The sequence below is a fragment of the Vulpes lagopus genome, chromosome 10 (assembly GCF_018345385.1).
Source record: "Vulpes lagopus strain Blue_001 chromosome 10, ASM1834538v1, whole genome shotgun sequence".
In the NCBI taxonomy this organism is placed as follows: Eukaryota; Metazoa; Chordata; class Mammalia; order Carnivora; family Canidae; genus Vulpes; species Vulpes lagopus.
This window is the reverse complement of record NC_054833.1, coordinates 17,794,636-17,817,450: the sequence shown is the minus strand read 5'-3', so window position 1 is coordinate 17,817,450 and position 22,815 is coordinate 17,794,636. Positions and strand designations below refer to the sequence as shown.

The following is a 22,815-nucleotide window of genomic DNA, read 5'->3' as shown; positions in this document are numbered from 1 at the left end:
TGGCTCAGCCTGTAAAGTGTCTGACCCTTGATTTTGGTTCTGGTTATAATCTCAGGGTTGTGAGATTGAGCCCCAAATCAGGCTCCATGCTGGGCATAGAGCCTGCTTAAAATCCCCTCTCTTCCTCTACCCCTCCCCACACCTCTCTAAAAAAGTCCCCAAAATATAAAAATCGGAGATACTTCTTGATGAAAAAGAACACAAAATCATGAATATAAAAATTTTAGGTCCCTATTGGGGACTTGGAAGGGACCTTTTCAAGCAAGGAACTTCAAAATTAAAGCTCTGCTAACATCAAGGTAAGTTTGTCACTGATGGAGGATTTGTTATTTAAAAGAATACATGGTCATGTTTTATTTTCTTGATTTATTATGTTTTAGATCACAGATTGGGGACATAGGAAAGGGAACTGTCATGCATCCAAATTATTTTTTTAGCATTTATTTAAGCATTAACTTCTTGATCATCAGTCTTTGCCAGGAAGACTGAATATTCATTGTTTAGAAGAAGATACAGACTTTGCTTTAATATTGAATATTCATTGAATGTTCATTGGTTAGAAGAAGATATAGACTTTGCTTTAATACCATTTACAGTGAGTGGGGAGAGAAAGAGACAGTGAGAGAGAGAGAGAGAGAGAGAGAGACTCAAGTAAATAAATATGCAGTTCTGAAGTATGATAAAATGCTATGAAAAAAAAACCTTACAAGATATACGATTGGAATTACCAATTTGGACGTGGCCTTTAGGAAGGGTATATTTAAACTGAGTTTTGAAGAATAAGAAGAAGCCTACAAGATGCAGTGTGGGTAAGAGGAATGTAGACAGAGGGAAGTATACTCTGAGGTAGGAAGGCCCATGGTGCACTTGAGAAGGCCTGTGGGAGACCAGCAGTTCTGGAGACACGTGAGGAGAACAGAAGACCGACAGGTGATAAACACGGAGGGGTGGGCAAAGGCCAGCTGGTGACCTGTTCAGTGACCCGAGGGAGCAAGGTGATGAATGAGGGACAGTGAAGTGGGGAAAAGGAAAGCTAATAAAAGAGTTTAGTGAGCACATTAAAAATTGCCTGGTAACTAATTACCTCTGAGAAACCCTAGGAATTCTGTGGGACCTTCATATCCAACTTCTCATGGATCCCTTCCTGATTAGTAAGGCATAGGCAGTATTTATCTGCTTAAGAGGATACATTCAAATACTTTCAGCTTGAAAGAGCTCATAATTAAATTAAAAAATACACGTATGATATATTTATATCATTATTTATATGACATATTTATACATGCCCTCAGAGGAGTTTATTATTTAAATATCACCTACCAGGGACTCTCCTCCCCAACAGACATCTTTGTGTATTGCAATTATTGCGTGTGCAACGCTTTCCTTCTATGTGTAAATAGTGGGATATATAATGGAATATATAACTGGATACCTAATGGGCATATGAAATTCACTAATTTGATGTATAGATAAGTCAAGATAGGGTTATTTTTTTGGGCAAATATCTTGAGAAGCATTGACAGTAAATGGTGAGCAACCTCCTGAACATGTGCTGTTGCCAAGTCTTGAGGAGTAAGATTTATTTATTTCTGGAAGAATAAGAAAAGAGGAAGAAGGAAAGGAAGGAAAGAGAATGAAGAGAAGCCAACAAGATGGGAAAAATAGAAGTTGTGAGGTCATTGAAGTTCTAAGGTGGTGGGTAGCCAATAAACATTTGAAAGTTGATGTGAATGGTGGCATTTTTAAACTTCAGTGTACACATAGATTACTTGGGGGATTTTGTTAAAGTGAAGATTGGGATGTAGTAGGTCTAGACTAGTTTGCATTTCTTTTTTTTTAAGTTTTTATTTAAATTCCAGTTAGGTAGTATATGATATAATATCAGTTTCAGGTGATACAATATAGTGTTTCAACACTTCCATACTGGCTCCAATAGCTGGTGCTCATTACAAGTGCACCCTTAATCCCCACCATCTGTTTAACCCACCCACCTCCCCTCTGGTAACCATCAGTTTGTTCTTTATAGTTAAGGGTCTATTTCTTGGTTTGCTTCTCTCTTTCTCTCTCTCTCTCTTTTCCTCTATGCTCATTTGTTTTGTTTCTTAAATTCCACGAAAGAGTGAAATCACGTGGTATTTGTCATATATTATTTGGAAATAATATGGTATTTGTAGTAATATTTCATTCTTTTTATGGCTGACTAATATTCCATCATATACATATATCACTTTTTCTTTATCTGTTGGGCTGTTTCCATAGTTTGGCGACTGTAGATAATGCTGCTATAAACACTGGGTTGCATGTATACCCATATTAGTATTTTTACATTCTTTGGGTAAATATCTAGTAGTACCATTGCTGGATCATAGGGTCTTCTTTTTGCAACTTTTTGGGGAATCTCCATACTGTTTTCAGAGTGGCTACACAATTTTGCATTCCCACCAGCAATGCAAGAGGGTTCCCCTTTCTCTGCATCCTCGCCAACACCTATTTCTTGTGTTGTTGATTTTATCCATTCTGACAGGTGTGAGGTCATATCTCATTATAGTTTTGATTTGTATTTACCCAATGATCAGTGATGTTGAGCATCTTCTCATATGTCTGTCTTCTGGTCTCTATATGTTATCTTTGGAAAGATGTTCATGTCATCTGCCCATTTTTTAATTGGGTTATTCATTTTCTGGATGTTGAGTTTTATATGTTGCTTATATATTTTGGATACTAGTCTTTTACAAGTGTCATTTGCAAATATCTTCTCCCATTCCGTAAGCTGCCTTTTAGTTGTGTTGTTTGTTTCCTTTTTATTTTGATTAAATCCTAATAGTTTATTTTTGCTTTTGTTTCCCTTGCCTCAGGAGACGAATCTATAAAGAAGTTGCTATGGCCAATGTCAGAGGTTACTGCCTGTGTTCTCCTTTAGGCTTCCTGTCTTACATTTAGGTCTTTAATCCATTTTGAATTTATTTTTGTGTATGGTATAAGAAAATAATCCAGTTTCATTTTTTTTTGCATGTCGCTGTGCAGTTTTCGCTGCATTTCTAATACATCCCAAATGTTACTGGTCTATGACCCATATTTTGGGTCTAATAAGGACACTTTAAAGTTGTTTCTTTTTCTGTCCTGCAGCTTTTGAACTTGCAAGCTTCAATCAGTGTTTTAGCCAGTTCCTTAAAGTAAATCTTTTTTTGCTGTTTTTGTTAAATCACTGGAGAAAAAAAAAAATCAAGCTGTGTTCCTTTAATATAACACAATTCTAGATTTTTAAAAAAGTCTTCAATTTTTATTATGTTCAGTGGTGAAATCTGGATGTCCTAGTTTGTTCAAAGTTAAAGCTCTTCCCCTTGTTTCTTTAGTGTCCTTGGGGGTCTGAAATATAAGTTGACTGCCTCTTTCTTACGGACCTTTTCTTTTTTGTGAGACACCCTCCATCCCCTGCATTACTAGAAAGTTCTTATTGGCAATTTTTTTGAACACCAATTTTTCCCCAGAAAGTCCCATTTCTGCACAAAGTCACCTCCTAATCTAGTGACCACTAAGTTTGGCCACCTTTTTTATGGGTGTTTTGGGGGAACCTGCTAAGTCTTCATTTTACTAGGAGTCTCAGCCTCCAGGTCCTTGTCACTATGGCCTCTACCCTCCAGGAAGATTTACTTAGGGAAATATTAGACATGCCTATCCTGTTTGTTGAGGGGACCTCATCTGATACATGGGAAAAACTTCATGCATTCTTTGTCCAGATGCATTCTGGGAGGCCAGGCCATCCCAGTGGAACAATAGTTCCTTTGTTCACCATCTAGGTAGATAACCAGTCATTGGGTCTCACTCTTTAGCTATCTTGAGTTTAAAACAGACACCAGCCCACTGTGCCCCCTAATCTTCAGATGGTCCCATTCATGGATGGGCCTTTTTTCTGGCTGGGGATGAGGCCTACCGCACTTAATCTCTCCCCTTTGGGCAAAGACACAGCACAGTTTTCTCTAGAACCATTATCTCAATTGAAATTTAACCCAGCTTCTCGAAGTGAATGTTTTAGACTTTTATGTCTAGCTTTCTCGCTTCCACTTGGCAAGTTCTGCAGAGAGGACCTACTAGTGCATCTTGGAATGTGGAAATGGTTGGCACAGGGCTTCTGCATATAGTCAGGCAGGCTAGGCTGTGCCTTGCAAAGCTCCAGGAGCACCATTCACCTCCTAGTCACTATGGATTAACACAGTGATGATGATTTTGTCATGATGACTTCTTTTAATTGTACACTGTACAGCTAAGGAAAAGAAAATTCTTCTATTTTTTAGTCACATAAAATCCTCTTTTGATCCAGTTGGTAATTTATTTTGTCTTAGGTCTTCAGAGAAACTGAGAAATACCTTGTTTTAAAACTTCAGTGTTTAAATTTACAAAATGTAATGAAGGTAACTTGGATAAATTTAATTCCTTATTATTATCCCTTTGAATATCAATGCAAGTTCATCTTTGTTGGTTTTTAATAATTCATTTGCTCATTCTGGGAGTTTTTAAATTTAATTTTTAGAAAGTAAATATGAGACAGAAGGATTTGAATTTCAGTTATTGTCTGCATTCATATATTTTCGAATTGGTAAGTTCAGTTTCTTGCTTTACATTTCTCATCGATATTTCAAAACATGTATGTCCACAAATCTTCATTTTAATATAATTTATTATTCTAGGCTTTATTCCTTTGAATGAAATATTTTTCATTCAATGTGATATTTTTCTATAAATTTGGCTATTATGCACTACAGATTTATAATTATTTAAATTAGCCAAAGCCCTATTGTGACTGTTTATTTTCTCTTAAAATTTTCAGTAATACAATTTTTTTTGGTCCAAAATCCAAGGACCTACAGGGAAATTTAAATTATTTAAATTATCCCAATTAAGGGAAATATTTTTGAATTCATAAATCTGACAATTTAATCTTGTAGTTGCCCTTCATAACGCTTGCAAGGCTTAGCAAGATCATGAAGAGAAATTGCATTTCATTCTAGAAACTGTGGTAGAAATCTCTGGAGTTTATCTTTATAATTTCTCATTCTTCCCTGTAAGAACCACCAACGCTCATTCCACTATCTATGAATAATTTTAGTTGACAATCAAAATATATTAACCCCAAGTGACCTCAAAGCACCGAAACCCATCGTTTCTTATTCTAAAGGCTGTTTGGCAAACACACTTAAATCACTTATCTGCCACAAGAATTCTTACAAATGAAAAGCTCGATGGACTCTTCTATAAAATAATTCCTAGATATTTTAACCTATGATTTCTGAATTAAACGCATTTTATCTTGCTAATAGACAGGATAGTAAATTTTCCTTGTGTGAGACCTAATTTTAGAGCTGATTGTAAAGACAATCCTACTTAGTTTCAACAGTAAAAATTAAACCTTCCTCCACCTTTGGCCAGAAGAGGGAAGTAGCTGACTGCATCTGAAACATGCACGCAATGATTTTGACCAACTTTTTAACTTCCAATTAATTACCATTCAACAATATTATTGTTAAAATAATGTATACTCTTCAGTGTAATAGTTAAAATAATGTATACCTTTTAAATGCCACTTTGTAAAAGTATAGGTGTATCAGTAATGTATTTTCTCTTTTCATGAACTTACTCCTTGAGGTAATTGGTTTGTCTTAGACTCTGTGTTTGTGAAAATTAATATGTTTGCCAGCTCTGGTCAAGCTCTGCTGTAGGTCAAAATGTTACCAATGGATTTGAAAATGAGTGACAACACAACAAGAACACTCTTCTTATTCTTTAGGGTGTAAACTTCACCCTGTGATATGATTGTTATTTCTTAGTTGCTCTACACAGTTAAATGCAAACCCATGGCAACACAGGATATTTTGTTACCTCAAATATTGTCTATATTAATACTTTTTTATGTCTTCTGATTTTTACCTCAAATATTGCTTATATTAATATAAACTTTTACCTCTTCTCAGTTAGGAAGGAATCACTCCTTTAAATTGTCATTTTTACTCTACTATTCTTGCTTTATATCTGGTAATGTATTTGATATATTTGATAATGGTTAAAATTAATCTAAAATGTTTTCCTGACTTAGTTAGTACTCTAAAGGTTAGTTGGGAAAATTTTATGAATAATTGAATAAGAGAAACAAAAAAAAACAAAAAAAAAAAACAAATTAAGCACCTATTATTGAGTAAACATAGGCATTTAAGTATTTCTGTGTTAATTGTACACATTTCCTTTTTTAAGTTTATGCCAGCTGTATTTATACATTGACATGCTTCCACCATGACAACAGAATGCTAAGAATTTGGTCGTCTTGCCTCATGATTTATTGTATTTATTTAGGCCTTATAGGAACAGGCTTACCAGATGACCATTGAAAATTTGTTGCTGTTTGCTCAGTTACAGACCTAGTTTTAGTAGGATGATGTTGGCATTCAATTTCCTCACTGTATTTTTTTTTTAATTTTTTTATCCTTAAGTATATTTAGCTTTTCTTTTTTTTTTCCTGAGTTAATTTCCAAATTAGAAACACTTTCATAAAGAGCCCAAAAGAAAAATATATACCCAAAGACGGCTTAAAATATCAGCTCAAAAATCTATAGTTCGTGTAAGTGCATAGACCATTTGTGACACATTCAAGATGCAAGATGGTCACAAATTCTTTGAGATTCCTCTTATCAAGAAGTGAGGTTCTTATGTTCCTTCCACTTGAATCTAGGTAAACTCTGTATACTACTTTGAGCAGTTGTATATAGTGGAAGTGAAGTGGTATTGGTTTTCTGATCAAGATTTTAGGATACTGGTAATTTTTGCTTGCCCTTGAACTCCAGCTGCCATGCTGTGTGGAAGCATAAGTAGCCCTGTGGAGGGTCCTATGTGACAAGGATTTGAGGCCCCTGGCTGAGCAGATTGACAGCCAACACCAGCATGCCAACCATGTGAGTGAGCCACCTTAGAAATGTACTCTTCAGCTCTGTCCAGCCATCACAGCTGTCACTATGTGAGACATGGATAAGTCATCCTTCTTGAATACTGCTCACATTGCTCATTTGTGAGCAAAATAAATGCTTGTTTTTGTTTTAACCCAAAAGGTTTTGGGCAGTGTGTTTTATAGCAATTCATAATTCTTCATATGTAATTTTCTTTCAAAGAAATGTATTCATCATAAACGATAGAAACACTCAAAAGATGTTTTTATTATATAAGGATGTTCCAATTTCTTTTTCCTAAAAACTTGAACTAGTGTACTTCAACTAAAGCAAAGAGCAGTAAAAGTTAAATAATACCCATTTTTTCTTTTCTGCTTGAAAAAAAGCAGACAAAATGAGGGCACTCATAATTCTTTTAGAACACAGATTCTCATTTTCACACTGACTTATTTTTATAAAACAATTCTTTTTTGGGGACCAAAATACACATTTCTACTTAAAGCAATATTCCTAAAACTTTAACAGCCATCAGAATAATCTGGAAGGCTTGTAAAACATAGATTGGAAGGACCTAACCCCAGAGTTTCTGATCCTTAGGTTGGAGGTAGGTCCTGAAAAGTTACATTTTTAAGTTCCCAGACAATGGTGTCAACTATAGTCACCATGTTATGCAATGGGTCCTCAGACCTTTTTCATCTTATAACGGAACATTTGTACCCTTAACCAACTTCTCCCTATTTCTCCCACCCCCCCCCAGCTCCTGGTGACCACTTTTCTACTCTCTGTTTATATTTTCAGGATCTTTTTCACCTCGATCAATTTTAAATTGAATATGTAACCTAAAATGGAAATGGCACTTTAAAATAAAATTTCAATATCAAGAAATGTTAAATCATACCAACTGACTTGAGTATACGAAATATCAATTAGTTTTGGTCTCATCCAAAATTACTTGGTAGACAATCAAGGACAACATATCACAGGTTTACCACTCTCCCCACAATATAATGCTTTCTTCAGAAAAGCCACCTAATCTTAGTCCTCCTGTGATGGAGAAGATGGTGGATAAGTTAACAGGAACTCAAAATAGAGGCATGGCTGCTATATGAACAAATAATACAAAAATGCATGAAACCAAAAAAATGAGTGCCTGGAGTAAACATTAATCTCTTTATTATGTATCAAATTGACATATTGGAAAATCCAAAAACTATCCATATACAAATATATGAAATTTATAGATATATATAAATCAGTTATCTTGAATGATTTGAGCATCTCGATTTTGAAGTACTTTTTAAGATAAATTCAGGAAGTCAGAAAATGGTTGAGAAGTGATAAAATAGATTCAGATTTCAAACAATGTAAAAATCTCATACTGACCAAGAAGCAAATTGAACAACAAAAAAGAAATCAGTGTGATGAAAGACAGCCTACTGCTTCCACAAAGCCAGAACCATGAAGCATACATACAACCTTCGATAGGTTTCTATGACTTCAGTTGGAGCTACTCAAATCTTTTACCAAAAATAGCTATGCATGGGCACAATAGCCACATATTCATAATCTTTTTTGGCTCAAGCACTATTCACATGTCCCTTATTACCTTTAGGTGGGTGGAATATGCTTATTAACCCTTCAAAAAATGGTAACACTTTTACCAGCACAAGCAGGCCAAGCAGTATTACTTCGAAATCATGGCAACTCATTCTTAAACGGAATTAATTTAATGAGGGTGCCTAAAGAAAAAAAATCCAGAAAAGGAGAGCAGGAACATTTCACTGTAACGTTTTTCACAAATTTAGACTCTAATCCAGTGCTTAAATAATGCTTGTGTCAAAATAGTGAACTGACTTTCTGTGAAGGGCGTCTTTGAACTGGTTTTTACTTGTGGAGCTGTTTTGTGTACTAAAGATTATCCACTTGTCAAGATGCCATCCCGAAGCCCAGATGAGTAGCTAAAGCTCATTCTACTTGCCCTCAGGACAGCTAAGCTTTGCATTTTTGATGACAATGGAATGCAGTAGTTTATGTCAGGTGTGTGTGTGTGTGTGTGTGTGTGTGTGCGCGCGCGCGTGTTGTTCTAAAGCTTCTGTTTGAGGTTCACGTTACTTAATTATAAAGTAAGCATGAAGTAGGGGAACACCCTTTACAACTACCCTGCACTTTTCATTTTAAGGTCAGGCATCTTGCAAAAATCTGATTTTTTTTCTTCATTTTAGTTCTAGGAATAGTTTTTATAGTTTTTATAAAAACTACTTCTAAAAAGCATAAAATAAATGTTTAAAATGTTACACTAAGTTATTTTGCTTGCCTTCAATAGAGAAATTATGTATTTCTTATTTTTGATTGCATTTTGGAATTCAGGAAAGTGAAGGGAATCCTGAAGGTCACTACAGTTATCTTTTTAAATAATAAACTGTTTCTTGAGAAACTGACTTTCTGTGTCTGTAAGCTCACTCAGAATTTTGGGGACAAATGTGTGCTTCCACAGAAAAGATACTCTTGCTGATTGAGCTTAAAGGTTTTATTTATTTATTTATTTTGGGATTATTATCATCAGAAGTTCAGCTGATATCACTGAATAAAACAATAAAAAAAAGTTTCTTTCTTTTAAAGCTGGGTGTGGAGTCCAATGTGGGGCTTTAACTCACGACCCTGTGATCTGAGACCCTTGAGCTGAGATGAAGAGTCCCACACAACCTACTGAGACACTCAGGTGCCCCAAAACAATAATGTTTTTTTTTTTTATGTAACCTTATTAAGTAAAGTATTTTATAATGCTTATATAGTGAAGCAAAACATTTGTATTACAAATCTTGGATATAGATAATCCAGGTGATCTGTTTCTGAGACTATAGCCCAAGTAGGGAGAAGACGCTGTGGTATAATAATAAAGAGTGGTCTTAAATCTGCCATTAATCCAAAGCCCTTAAATGACTTTGTTGAAGTTTCTACATATGCAGTAGAGAATTGGACTAGATCTTTGAAATTTAAAAATCTAAAAGTTCAATGATTAAAAAGTGATCAGATCCATATTAGAGAAAGCAATCTAATACAACTCAGCCCCTCTACTTCCTCCACCCCCATTCTCCATAATTTATTTTCTGCTGTTCTCCTTTCTCCCTCCTCCTCTCTCCTTCCCCATCTCTTTCTTTTTCTAACTTCTTTTCTTCCTTCTTTTCTCTTTTCTTTCTCCTTTCCTCCCTCCCTTTCTTTCTTGTCTTCATTGTTTAGCTTATGAATCCTGCCTTTAACGAAAAGTGAACAAATTATATTGCCATAGAGCATGAGGAAGTTATACCAGCAGCTTAAAAGAGGAGATTGGAAATAGGAAAGACACAATTCAAATAAGTGATAAATAACTTGGATTAAAAAATAGTGTTCTTGGTAGAGTCACTGTAGTACCGACAAGAATAAGACAGGGAGCTCTGAGCAGCAGGTTGTGGATGTAGTGTCAGAGACGCCTTGGTGAGCTCTGAGGATTGAAAATCATGTTTAGGAGGACGCCTGGGTGGCTCAGCGGTTGAGCATCTGCCTTCGGCCCAGGGCGCGATCCTGGAGACCCGGGATCGAGTCCCACGTTGGGCTCCCTGCATGGAGCCTGCTTCTCCCTCTGCCTGTGTCTCTGCCTCTCTCTCTCTTTCTGTGTCTCTCATGAATAAATAAGTAAAAACTTAAAAAAAAATCATGTTTAGCTATTTAGAACCACCCAGACCACAGCCACTCCAATGAGTACTGCGCTTCAGAAATTCCTTTGCCGACAACTGAGGTTCTCTAGAATACTCATCTTGCCAGGTAGAACTCCTGAAGGATAATTAGTGTTCTACTCAAAGAAGTAAAATTAGTGGAGGCAAAAAGCAAACAAATCCTTGTCATATAAGCAAAACCTGTCAGTAGAACAAGTAGGGCCGGTGGGAGGCAGGACAGTATGGTAAAAAATGTGCAGCCCTGATATTGACTATTATGAGCCTTTTGACACATGACAAATTTTTTTCTCTCTCTGACTCTCAATTTACTCATGTATAACGTGGAGATCACACTAATTGCCATGCTGGGATGATTGTGAGGAATAAATAAAGCAACACTGCGAAGCACTTCACAGGGTGCCTGAAAATAATGAGTGCTCTCCCTTTGGGTTTTCCTTTTCTCCTCTTTTACCTATTCCCCTTTTCCTTGCTCCTGCTTCTTTTCCTCCCTCTCTCACCATGGAAGAAACTGAAGCTCTTAAAATCCAAATGTGCTGCTGAGTTGCTCTTCTATGTCTTCTGGTCTCAATGGTGGGCGGTTCTACCTAAGGACTCCCTCCTGACCTCAGTTTCAAATATCCTGGACCCATGAGTTGATCCCCGGGGTATGTGGGGCATTTTTAAGATTCTCTCCTTAACCAGTTGATTTTCCCCTCTTGGGGACTCTAATGTAGTTCCTGGAATTAGAGCTTCCCTAGAGCTATTTATTGGCAATGAAAGACTCTTCATCGTTTTTAAAGAGTAGCTCTACTAAGAAGGAACGATAAGGCCTCTTCGAGGCATATAGGTGCAAACTAAGGCATGATTTTTTTTTTTTTTTTTGCTGCTTTATGTTGCAGAACTACTGGGTTGAAATTATTTTTTTCTGAGCATGTTGTAGGATTTCATTTTATATAAAATTTACTATGAAATCTTTCAATGGCACCTCTTGGATTAATCCAGATTGACATTTTTAATAATCTCAGTAGAGATTCTATTTGGGGCATGGCATTCACAGGGTGTCTCAGAAATACCTGAGAAGAGAGGCTCCCTTGGATCCTGCCATTGAGCCCAGTCAAGGGTTCTATACCATTTGACAATCAGTTTAGTTTATGAGCAGTGATACCCGTCGCTGGTTTTTAGTTTAAAGAATGCAAAATAGAGATCCTACCAAAGAAAAGTGCTGCCTGAGATAAGGTGATATTCCAAATCCATCAGCATGAAAATCAGGGACGAAACCCAGATGACTTTTATTGTTGACAAGAGGGTAATTTTGATGCTTGGCCTTGGGAAAATGTAGTAGTAGTTCATGCTGGAAAAAAATAGCTTAAAAGTAGAAGTTGTTCCTGGATGAATACAATAAATGCAATAAATACATCTGCCATGACATATCCTTACAACTTTATTGAAATAGTTGCTGGGACTCTGAATAGTTTTCAAGGTCCCTATGACTAGCACTCTAGTTGTCGCTGGTAGACATGAGAGGACTGTGCTCTTGCTGTGGAACATTGAGAAGTCAGCACAATGGGCCACTATCCAGACTCCATGGCCTGGCTCTCCACACAGTCAGGGTGGCCTGCAGGCTTCTGAAGGAGGAGGCAGCTCATTGTGTCTGCTACGGCCACTGTGCCAGATCCTTTGAAAGCTTGAAACATTCCTCTTGTTCTAGAAGATACATGAAGAAAGGAGGATGGACCCTTCATGAAACACGGTGCCGTGGACATGTATCTGGTAGGCTGTCTGCACATGGAAGATGTCATGTCCAGCATGGAGCAGGACACGTGTTGCCAAGAGATACTAGATGTCATTGCCACAGCCAGTATTTCAGAAATTCTGGTGATCTAACATCTGAATGTAATAATCACTGAAGATCTGAAATTGATTTATCATTTTAAACTTGTCAAACACTGCATAACGAGTGGTTGAAAGTGCGGCTCATGTTTCTAAGTTTACCTCGAATCTGTCAGTAAAAAAAAAAAATCTCAGTTTTGTTCTAATTATCTCTAATTAGAATCATTTCTACCCAGGTAACCCAGTACTCTGTGTAGTTGAGAAGCAGCGGTTCTCAGATTTTTGAGGTACCTCATTAAGGTACTATCCATAAGCCAGCCTTTAGTCCCATGAAATCTATCACCAAGCAAGTGGTCAGAGCAAAGAGACACCTTGAGATGCCTTGTTGGATACGATTCACCAAAAGGATGTTTACATTTCTTGCCATTCCAAATGACAGGGTTAAAATGTCTACTTATTAGTATGGCTCTCTGTCAAGACTTTGGTTTTCATCTAGTTAACTTTAGCTGAAGTCTTTCGTCAGACTATCAAGGATAATTGTGAATATTTTTCTGTGAGTATTCCCAGTACTTTAACACAAGATTGAGTTATGACCTAAAATATACGATTTTTTTTTGTTATTCTGAAGGCAATCTATGTTTATTATAGAAAACTGAAAAAGTAGAAAAACAAGCAAAAATGACTTGTAGTCTTCCTGGTGAGACATGTCCACAAACTTTTAGTGTATTTTCTTATGTGTGCCTCTGTGTGTGTGTGTGTGTGTGTGTGTGCGTACACAATGTACACTCTTAGGACCAGACTGTATGGAGTGGCTTATCTTCTGACTTTTTTAAAAAACAAAACAAAACAACATTACCATTATGTGTGAAGCATTTCCCTAAAGAATCAAATATTCTTTAGGACATTATTTTTAATATCTGTGTTATTTTTTAATGCTGTCATCATGTGGATAAACCATATTTTATTTATTTTTAGATGGCCCACACTGTCTCCAACCTTATAAATAATGTTGCCATGAATGTTTGGTTAGGAACCTTTTCGAGGCAATGTCACCAGCATGTTCAGGAAGTTTGTATCTGTGTGCACTTTTGCAAGCTTTAGACACAGTTGGTCTTGCTACCCCTATGATGGTTACGGGGGATTACTTTAAGGAGGCGATTAGGATATTGGTTAAGAGCAAAGAGTTCGGTTCTGCCTCTCAGTAACACAATCTTTAGCAAGCTATTAACCTTTTTGTGCCTCATTTTCCTCATCTGTAAAATTGGGATTAAAATAATAACAAATTCCTGAGTGTTGTAAGAATTAAGAGAGAAAACAGATTTAAAGCTCTTAATATAGCCCTGGCACAGAATAAGCACAGAGTGCTCACTATTGTTAATATTGCAAATGATCATTTGCTAGGCAAAGTATATATCACCATGATTTTGATTGGCATTGATTTATCGTTAGTGAATTTGAACATTGTTTCCCATATTTCTTATTCTTTGTTTTTTTTTTGTTTTGTTTTTGTTTTTTGTATGATTAACTGTCTGGTCGCGTCATTTACTCACCATGGTAGCCATGGAGATGAGCTTCCCAAGGAGCCATGTCAAACAAAAATGTGTTGCTCCGGGAGCTGAGAGTCCTGTCAGTGCGCCCCCTCAGCAGTCAGCCTCCTCAGAGATTACTTTAGCTGCAGAGGCTGCTGACCCAGAGGTCATGCCCCTTCCTAGGGTGGCCCACATTCAGTGAACGATGGATGTGGAGTTATAAAGGAATGGACATTTTGGACCCACTTGGGATAATTCTGAATGACCATTCTAGCTGTAGAGTCCAATCTTTTCCTCCCCACCCACCACTTCCCCAATATGAAGGTAGCTATCAGGCGTCTATCAAAGCTCCATTTCTCTTCCTGCCTCATCCTGCTCCACAACCCTCATGGATATTAATTCCAAGGACACTTTCAGTGAAGCAACTTAAACACCATGTTTTGTCTCCATGTTGCTTTCTGGAGAATCCAGCCACTGACACCCATTTTTCTCTTGGGATTTGTATTTTTTTGTTGATGTGTTATAGTTTTCTCCATATAAATATATGTCCCATTTACTAAGACTTTTCCTGCTACCTTTTGTTATTTGGTTTTGTTTCAATGAGCTTTTTTGACATGTAGAAATTTTTAAAGCTCAAATTATCAAGTCTATCACTTTTATTGCTTTCAGGCTTTAAAAACTCCATATGTGATTTCATTTTTAACTCTTTAAATCATTGGGAATACATGTGGGCCAAAGGTGTAAGTTGAGAATGGAAAAAAATTGTGCCCCAATTAATCAAATATAGAAGCACTATTTTATTAAATAAAATTTCCTTCACTCATACAATTTTGAGTACCATTTTTAAAGTTACATTTATTACTTAAAATTATTATATATCTTGTGATTACTTTTAAAAGATTTTACTTATTTATTTGAGAGAGAAAGAGAGAAGCAGGCACCCCACTGAGCAGGGAGCCCGATTCTGGGCTTGATCCCAGGACCCTGGGATCCTGACCTGAGCTAAAGACAAACACTTAACCAACTGAGCCACCCAGGTGCCTCTCTTATGACTAATTTCATGACTATATTGATCAACCTTAGGCCCGTACTAAATTACCTTTATTACCACACCTGTATAGTGTACTTATTAATTTTTTATGATACTCTTCTTAGGATATTCTTTTTAAGGTACACTTCTTTTTCAAAACATTTTTCTGTCCACTTTTATGCATCAATCTCTCAAATGAGACTTAGAATCATTTTGTCAAGCTTCTATCCTATTTCTCTACCCCCATCAAAATTCCTGTTGGAAGTTGGAATACATTTAATTGTATTAAGCCTAAGAATGAACCTGGTTTATGGTGAACAAGCTCTGTAAATTCACTAAAAATTATTGAATTGTACACTTAAAATGGGTGAATATTTTGCTTTTATTTATTTTTTATTTTTTAAAAAAGATTTTATTTATTTATTCATGAGAGACATACAGAGAGAGAGGCAGAGACACAGGCAGAGGGAGAAGCAGGCTCCACGCAGGGAGCCGGATGTGGGACTGGATCCCAGGACTCCAGGATCACACCCTGGGCCGAAGGCAGGCCCTAAACTGCTGAGCCACCCATGGATCCCTTTTGCTTTTAAAATTACACTTCAGTAGAGCCATTTGGAGAAACGAGTTTTCTATGCAGAAACATGTTACATCTTTAAGCCTTCTTTATACGTATTTTTAAAATATTTATTATTTACCTGACAGAGAGAGAGAAAGAAAGAGAGAGAGAGAGTAGGGGGAGGGGCAAAAAGAAGAGAGAAGGTGAATCTCAAATAGATTTCCCACTGAGTGCTGAGAGCAATAGGGGACTTTATCTCAGGACCCAAAGATTATGACATAAGCTGAAATCAAGAGTTGGACACTCAACACACCAACTTTCTTCATATTTTTTTTTCACACTACAATAGTTAATTTTATTTGTTCAAGGCTCATATTGCAAGCATTAAACCAAGCATGGGTCTTGATTCTGTGAGCCCAGATTCACATATTTAGGAAGATAAGAGCAAACTGAGATCCATGTATATGGATGAAAAACTAAAGGCTCACAGTTAATCACATCATGGTTTTAAATTTCTCCAGCCTAGAAGCCAAAAGTCACAGACCTTTTATGTCTTTCTGGATGTCCCACAAGGTATCTGCACTTTTCTTGAGCTGGGCAACCTCATCATCCTTCAGCTTCTCATTGATCACACTGGTTAAGCCCCGAGTGTTCAGGATACATGGAAGACTCAGGAAGACTTCGTTCTCAATACCATACATGCCCTTCACCATTGTTGACACTGGATGAATCCTGGAGAGATTTTTCAACATGGATTCAATGAGCTCAGCCACACTTAATCCAATAGCCCATTTGGTATATCCTTTTTGCTTGATGACTTCATAGGCACTTTCAACCACCATCTTTTTTTTTTTTTTTTTCCAACCACCATCTTATGCACTTCCTTCCAATTTTCACAGTTCTCTGTTCCCATTTCTGGATTCAGTTCCTGAAGAGAAACACCTGCCACATTCACTCCACTCCACACAGCCACACTTGAGTCGCCATGTTTTCCCAACATCCATCCATGGCAGCTGCTGGGATGAATGCCAAGTTTTTCACCAATAAGACAGCAAAATCTAGCAAAATCCAGATTACACTGTGTGCTTGGATAGTCCACTTAATTTCCAGATAGCAAATGTAAGAAAATCCACTGGGTTGGAAACCACAATCAGGACTGTACTTGACTATCTGAGGAATAACGAATTTGAAGACATTAACATTCCTTTGCACCAGATTGAGGTGGCTCTCTCCCTCCTGCTGGTGGACTCCTGCAGTCACCACCACAATCTTAGAATTGGCAGTCACAGAGGAATCTTTATCTGCCACAGTTTTAGGTGTCTGAAGAAATAAGCTCCCATGCTGTAAATCCATCATTTCTCCTTGAGTTTATCTTCTAAAACATCCACAAGGGCAAGTTCATCAGCCAGAGACTTTCCCAGAGTGCTGATGGCATATGCCATACCAACTTGTCCAACACCCACTACAGTGATCTTATTGTTTGGGATTGCTGCCTCTTTTTCTGCAACTGGTGCAATCAGTTTTTCCTTAAGAGTTGGCATTGTTCCCTGAGACAACCAGCTGTAAGAGTCGCATGAAGAAGACAATGTTAGTGGCGTGTGTCTCCTCCTGCGCAGGATTTGCCCTTTCTTCATATTTTTAAAGATGTTAGTTGTCTTCACTTCCAGCAGGTTCTAACTGTTAACTTTATGTATGTATGTATGTATGTATTTATTTATTTGAGGTAGTCTCAAGTAAGATACTGTGATTGAATCTAAGGGCTGTGAAATCTGAAGAGTAGGATGAACAATGTGGCATTCATAGGATATAGCCTGCTAAAGGGATAGAATGGCAGTAGTATCACTAAAACAGTGTTTTTTCTTCACGGATCCCAAGCACCAATGTCTTTGGGGCTGAACAGCTCATGTGGATATGTTTAATATCTTGGGGAGAAGAGAGGAGAGCAAGGGAAACATATGGACACTCAAAACTGGGTCCCTCCCATAGAGGCATGCCAGTTTATATTTTTTGAAGAACATAGTGCTAGCCAATCAAACAGCCTCTGTCATCTAAATGCAGCCCATTGGCCTCCAATTTATAGTCTTGGTTTATAGTCACCTGAAATTCATATTGAGTTGCCTGCCTTGAGAATTCATCAGCAACATGACCATAAAAGGAACAAAAAATTATCAAAACACATGATACCTGCTGAATTAGAGGGAGCTGGCTTTTCTCCATAGGCTCCTCTACCCCAGAGGTGACTTTTTAAGGGAAAAAACACAAGTGGGCATCTGGGAGATCTACTGTGTATGAGAGAACTCACGCGGATTCTGTGCTAGCCCATTGAGGTCTTTTCTGTGCCTGACACAAGTTCCAGGCACATATAATTCTTGTATTGCTGCCTGTTCATCAGCAATTTTCCTACAATATCCACTAAGGACCTACTTCTATCTATATTGAAGTTAGAAAATGATCAAGATGTTTTTAAAATTTATTTTTAATTGAAATATAATTGACACATAATGTCACAATCTCAGGCATACAACATAGTGATTGGACAAATCTATATATTATTCTATGCTCACCACAAGTTACCTACCATCTGTTACCATACAAAATTATTATAATACCACTGACTTTGTTCTCTATGTTGCCCCTTTTATCTCTGTGATTTATTCATTCCATTAGTGAAAGCCTGTACCTCTCACTCTCATTCACCCATTTTGCCTGTCCCCCTACTCTAGCTACCATCAGTTTGTTCTCTGTATTTATGGGTCTGCTTCTTGTTTTTTGTTTTTGTTCATTTTGCTTTTTGGATTTCACATATAAATGATATCATATGGTATTTGTCTTTCTCTGTCTGACTTATTTCACTTGAAATAATACTCTCTAGGTCCATTCACGTTGGAAATGTCAAGATCTCATCCTTCTTTATAGCTGAATAATATTCCATTACATACATACATATAAAATGTAGCATATATTATAGGATTTATAATAAATAAATATACATACCACAGAAGGTGATTAAGATTTAAAATTCATTACTTAACTGCATATAATTATCAAAATATATTTCTTCCTGCTAGTATGTAGGTAGCAAGACTTGTGCAATGCTTAATAATGGAATCTTAGTATCATAGGCTTTTTGGTTAAAAATTATAAATAAAAAAATTATAAATATAGGGACACCTAGGTGGCTCAGTGGTTGAGTGTCTGCCTTTGGCTCAGGACATGATCCCAGGTCCTGGGACCAAGTCCTGCAATAGGCTCCCTGATAGGGAGCCTGCTTTTCCCTCTGCTTATGTCTCTGTCTCTCTCCGTGTCTCTCATGAATAAATAAATAAAATCCTAAAAAAAATTATAAATATTATTTTATAATTTATTAGCATATGCCTATTTTAGTACATTATAAAAGTCCAATTGTATTTTTACAACACGCTTTCTGGATTTTTATATTTTAATTGACAGGTATGTCTTTTTCTTGCCCAAAGACTCTTGCCCAAAGGCTCAGTGAAGGAAAGAATATGAATTCATTCATATGGATTTGTGTTAGGTTGGTTCTGATTAGAAGGGGCTTGTATCTTAAAATGACACATAACTTCACCAAATGAAAACACTACTGTTTAATGTATTAATTTAATTAATTTCAGCCTTGTCTTATTATTTAAGAGAAGACATTTTGTTTGCTTAATCTTTAAGATTGCCCAGGAAATTATATTCTCTTAATCTAATATGCTCTTTAGTATTTTTCCAATTGTGAATATCTTTATTTTTCAGTTTTATTTGAAGATATTGTATCTGATACACAAATGGAAAAATAGTGACCAGTATCACTAAGTTTTATAGGTAATACTTATCTTCTTATGCAAAATTTTATAAGCTTAATATTCATTGTTATCTTTATAATTAATCAAGTTGATCTAATTATTTGAATTTTATGTGTCTTAGAATAATATAGAAATAGAAAATATTTGATTAAGTTTCTTTCAGGGTCATAATAATCTTAGGCTTCTTTTTTTATTTTATTATATAAGATATTTCATGAAATTGGTTTTAATTAGTAACCAAAATCTTCTCTGAATTATTTAAATCTTTAAATTACTTAAATTATAGTAAAATTAAATTTAAGGCTTTAAACTTTATTTTGGAATTCATCTTCTGCCAAAAAGTTTCCTTCACTGATGCTATTATAATTATACCTCATTCTCTATTTTATCATAATTTTTCAGATGAATAATTGTCAGCTAATGATCTCCTGAGTTAAATTTCATAACCATGACAAGCTTCCAGAAGGTGAATTGTCAAGAAATTTGAGGTTTGACCAAAGTTACAGACACGTTGCTTACAAAAGGATACATTGACAAAAAGACCTTGTGCTGTTGCATTTAATAGGAAGAGTACAAACCATTGTTCTAATAACACACAATGTTTCAACAGAGAAAAAGAAGGCATCATCATCATCATCATCATCAACCACTATCACCCCACATCTCTACATAGACAACCATTTAAAGAACTCAAAACATGAGCTTTACAGTTGAATGACATCCTGCAAAGGTTTCCCCATCAAAGTCCTTTATTATTTACTAAGACACAAAGGTATTCCAGCCCCATTAGTTAGTAGTCTTTGCTGTCAACATCTTGATGTCATTTTTTTTAAATAAGGAGATTTTCTTCCAAAGTACTTTCAGTCTCTAACTTATCTGTTAGCTGTCAGTAGCACAGTTATTTCTTCCTCTTCCTCGATGTTAAGATTTACTCCCTAAATCAAAAATAAAGAATTCTTAGTCACAAGGGACTTGGCATATTTTAGAATGTAAGGAGACAGACAGCACCATAATTAATTTTTAAAAGATATAACAAATATTCTGACAGGTTAGTTTGAATAAATGAAAGCTTATAAGACAGAAAAACTTATTGTGTTTGAAACTACTAAGTATGAATTCTGAATATTTTCCATTTGCTGTAACTATTTGTCAAATTTTGATAAAGTGAACTTTGCCCTCAAGTAGTCGGTAACTAGAGCATAAGCAAAAGTCTGCTGTCATAGCTGATGGGAATTTTAATTAGGATGGAGAATAGATGTCTAGGGTTGGGGATAAACTTTCCCTCCAGTAGCAGTCTAAAGAAACAATATTGGATTTCTAAGATTTCACTGTCATTACCATTTTCCAGGGGAAAAGAGTGAAAAACTCAGGGAAGCAAGCATTAAAACATCTGTCCTTCCTATAGCTGATGAAATTCAAAAAGTTCTGGACCAAGAACAATGCAAAATAGATGGTCATTTTTCTGAATTACAAGATTATAGGTCACAATAATCAATAACAGATTAATTTGTTAAATAAAAAATTGAGTGCTTTCATAAGCATCCTCAATAATTTTCATGAATTGACCGATAGTGAACTTAGTTTCTAATGTCTTGAAAGAGTCTTCTGGTTTTAGAAATAATAAGTTCTAGCATTTGTTCTAGGGCACCATGATAAGTACTTTATATATATTATCTAATTTAACTCTTATATGCTCTCTTTTGGAGATGGGGAAATTTAAATCTTATGTACTCATTTTGGAGAAGCTTAGATTAAATAACAGCTGTTAGTGGTAGAAGTTGGATTCAAATTTAACTCTATTTACTATTTATATCAGAGGGATATTAAAATCAGATACTTAACTTCTGATAAATTTAGAGTAACAAGGACCTCCCACCTGAAAAATTTTGCTAACCTACCAAAAGAAAAAAAAACATATAAATATGTGAAATCTCACATTAGACATAAGGCAGAGCAGGACAGTGATTCCTGAGAAGAAAGGGGGGAAAATGAAGGTAAGTCCTATAATTGCACTGGTGTACTACTTGGGGAGAGTCTTCAGGCCACAACATAGGAAGGGGGCAGAGCCAGTTGTCAGACTTGGCTCAGTTGAAGGGTCCACATTGGGAGTATGAGAAGAAATAGCAGCTAAAGTTAGCAGAGAAGACTAGTAGGTTGAAGAGAGCTGCAGAGAGAAAGAGATGCAGACATCGTACAGGCTTTGTTTCTAGAGTACAACTGCTGTATCCATGCAAAGAACCTATCTGAGGCCAGGGAAAGAATCACCTGAAAAGATTAGTAACAGCAACCTACAGCATTTACACAGGATGAGTAACAGTACCTGTTCCCACCCAGCCAGAGTGATAAAAACAAAAACAAAAACAAAACTGTGGTTGATAGGACATCTTCAAAATTAGTCCGAGATTAAATGCTGCCTGCATCTCATCTTACAAAGCATAAAGTATGCCTCAAGAGATCAAACTGGTTACAAATAAAATAATTGCATTCCAAATGAAGTACAAGGTTATTTACAGGAATATAAAATATCCAATACCCAACAAAGTAAAATTTATAATATACAGTTTTCAATAAAAAATTATCAGACAAGTCAAAAAGCAGTAAAATGTAACTCATAATGAGAAAAATCAATCAGAAACAGACAAAGTAATTATATAGATGATAGAATTAGCAGAGATGGACATTCAAAGTTATAATATACTCATATTCAAGAAGTCAGAGAAAAGATGCATCATGTTAAGTAAAGCCATAATTACATGAAAAAAATAACTAAAATAAAACTTCTAGAGATGAGAACTACAATGTCTGACATTAAAAGTGCACTTAATGAGATGAACAGTAGAGTACTTACTGCAGATGAAATGATTACTGAATTTCCCCATTTCTGTTGAGCAGCTGTATTGCATCCAGTTTGAATGTCAACTGGGCATAGAGTTCTGTTGCTATAAATTAAACACTGGAAAATATTTTTTTTTAAAAGAAAAGAATTTAAAAGGAAGCAGAGAAAAAAACCCACACATGTGCAGATGATAAGAGATGAGGATAGTGTATTTCTTATAAGAACAATGCAAGCCAGAAGACAGTATAGTAATACATTGAAACTCCTGAAAGAAGTAAATGATTATTTCAGAGTCCCCCCTGTCCAATGAAATATTATTCCAAAAAAGAAGATGAAATATTTTCTTTTTCAGGTATGATAAAGCTAAAAGAATTCGTCAGTAAACCCAGACTCTAAGAAATGTTAGTCTTTCAGAGAAGGATTATACTACTAGATGAAAATACAGAGATACATACAAAATACTTGCTCTTATTTTATTTTAAAGATATTTGATTGTTTAAAGCCAAAGTGATAATGTATTAGAGAGTTTACAGCACATAGAAATAAAATTTTGATAGATATAGCACAAGGGCTGGGAGGGTGTCAAAACAAACTACTGTAAGATTCT

General features: G+C 36.0%; 1 pseudogene; it reads right to left on the bottom strand.

Moving 5' to 3' along the window:
* Positions 1-16,099: 16,099 nt before the first annotated feature.
* On the bottom strand, positions 16,100-17,104 carry LOC121500411 (annotated as a pseudogene).
* Between the last annotated feature and the right edge of the window lie 5,711 nt (positions 17,105-22,815).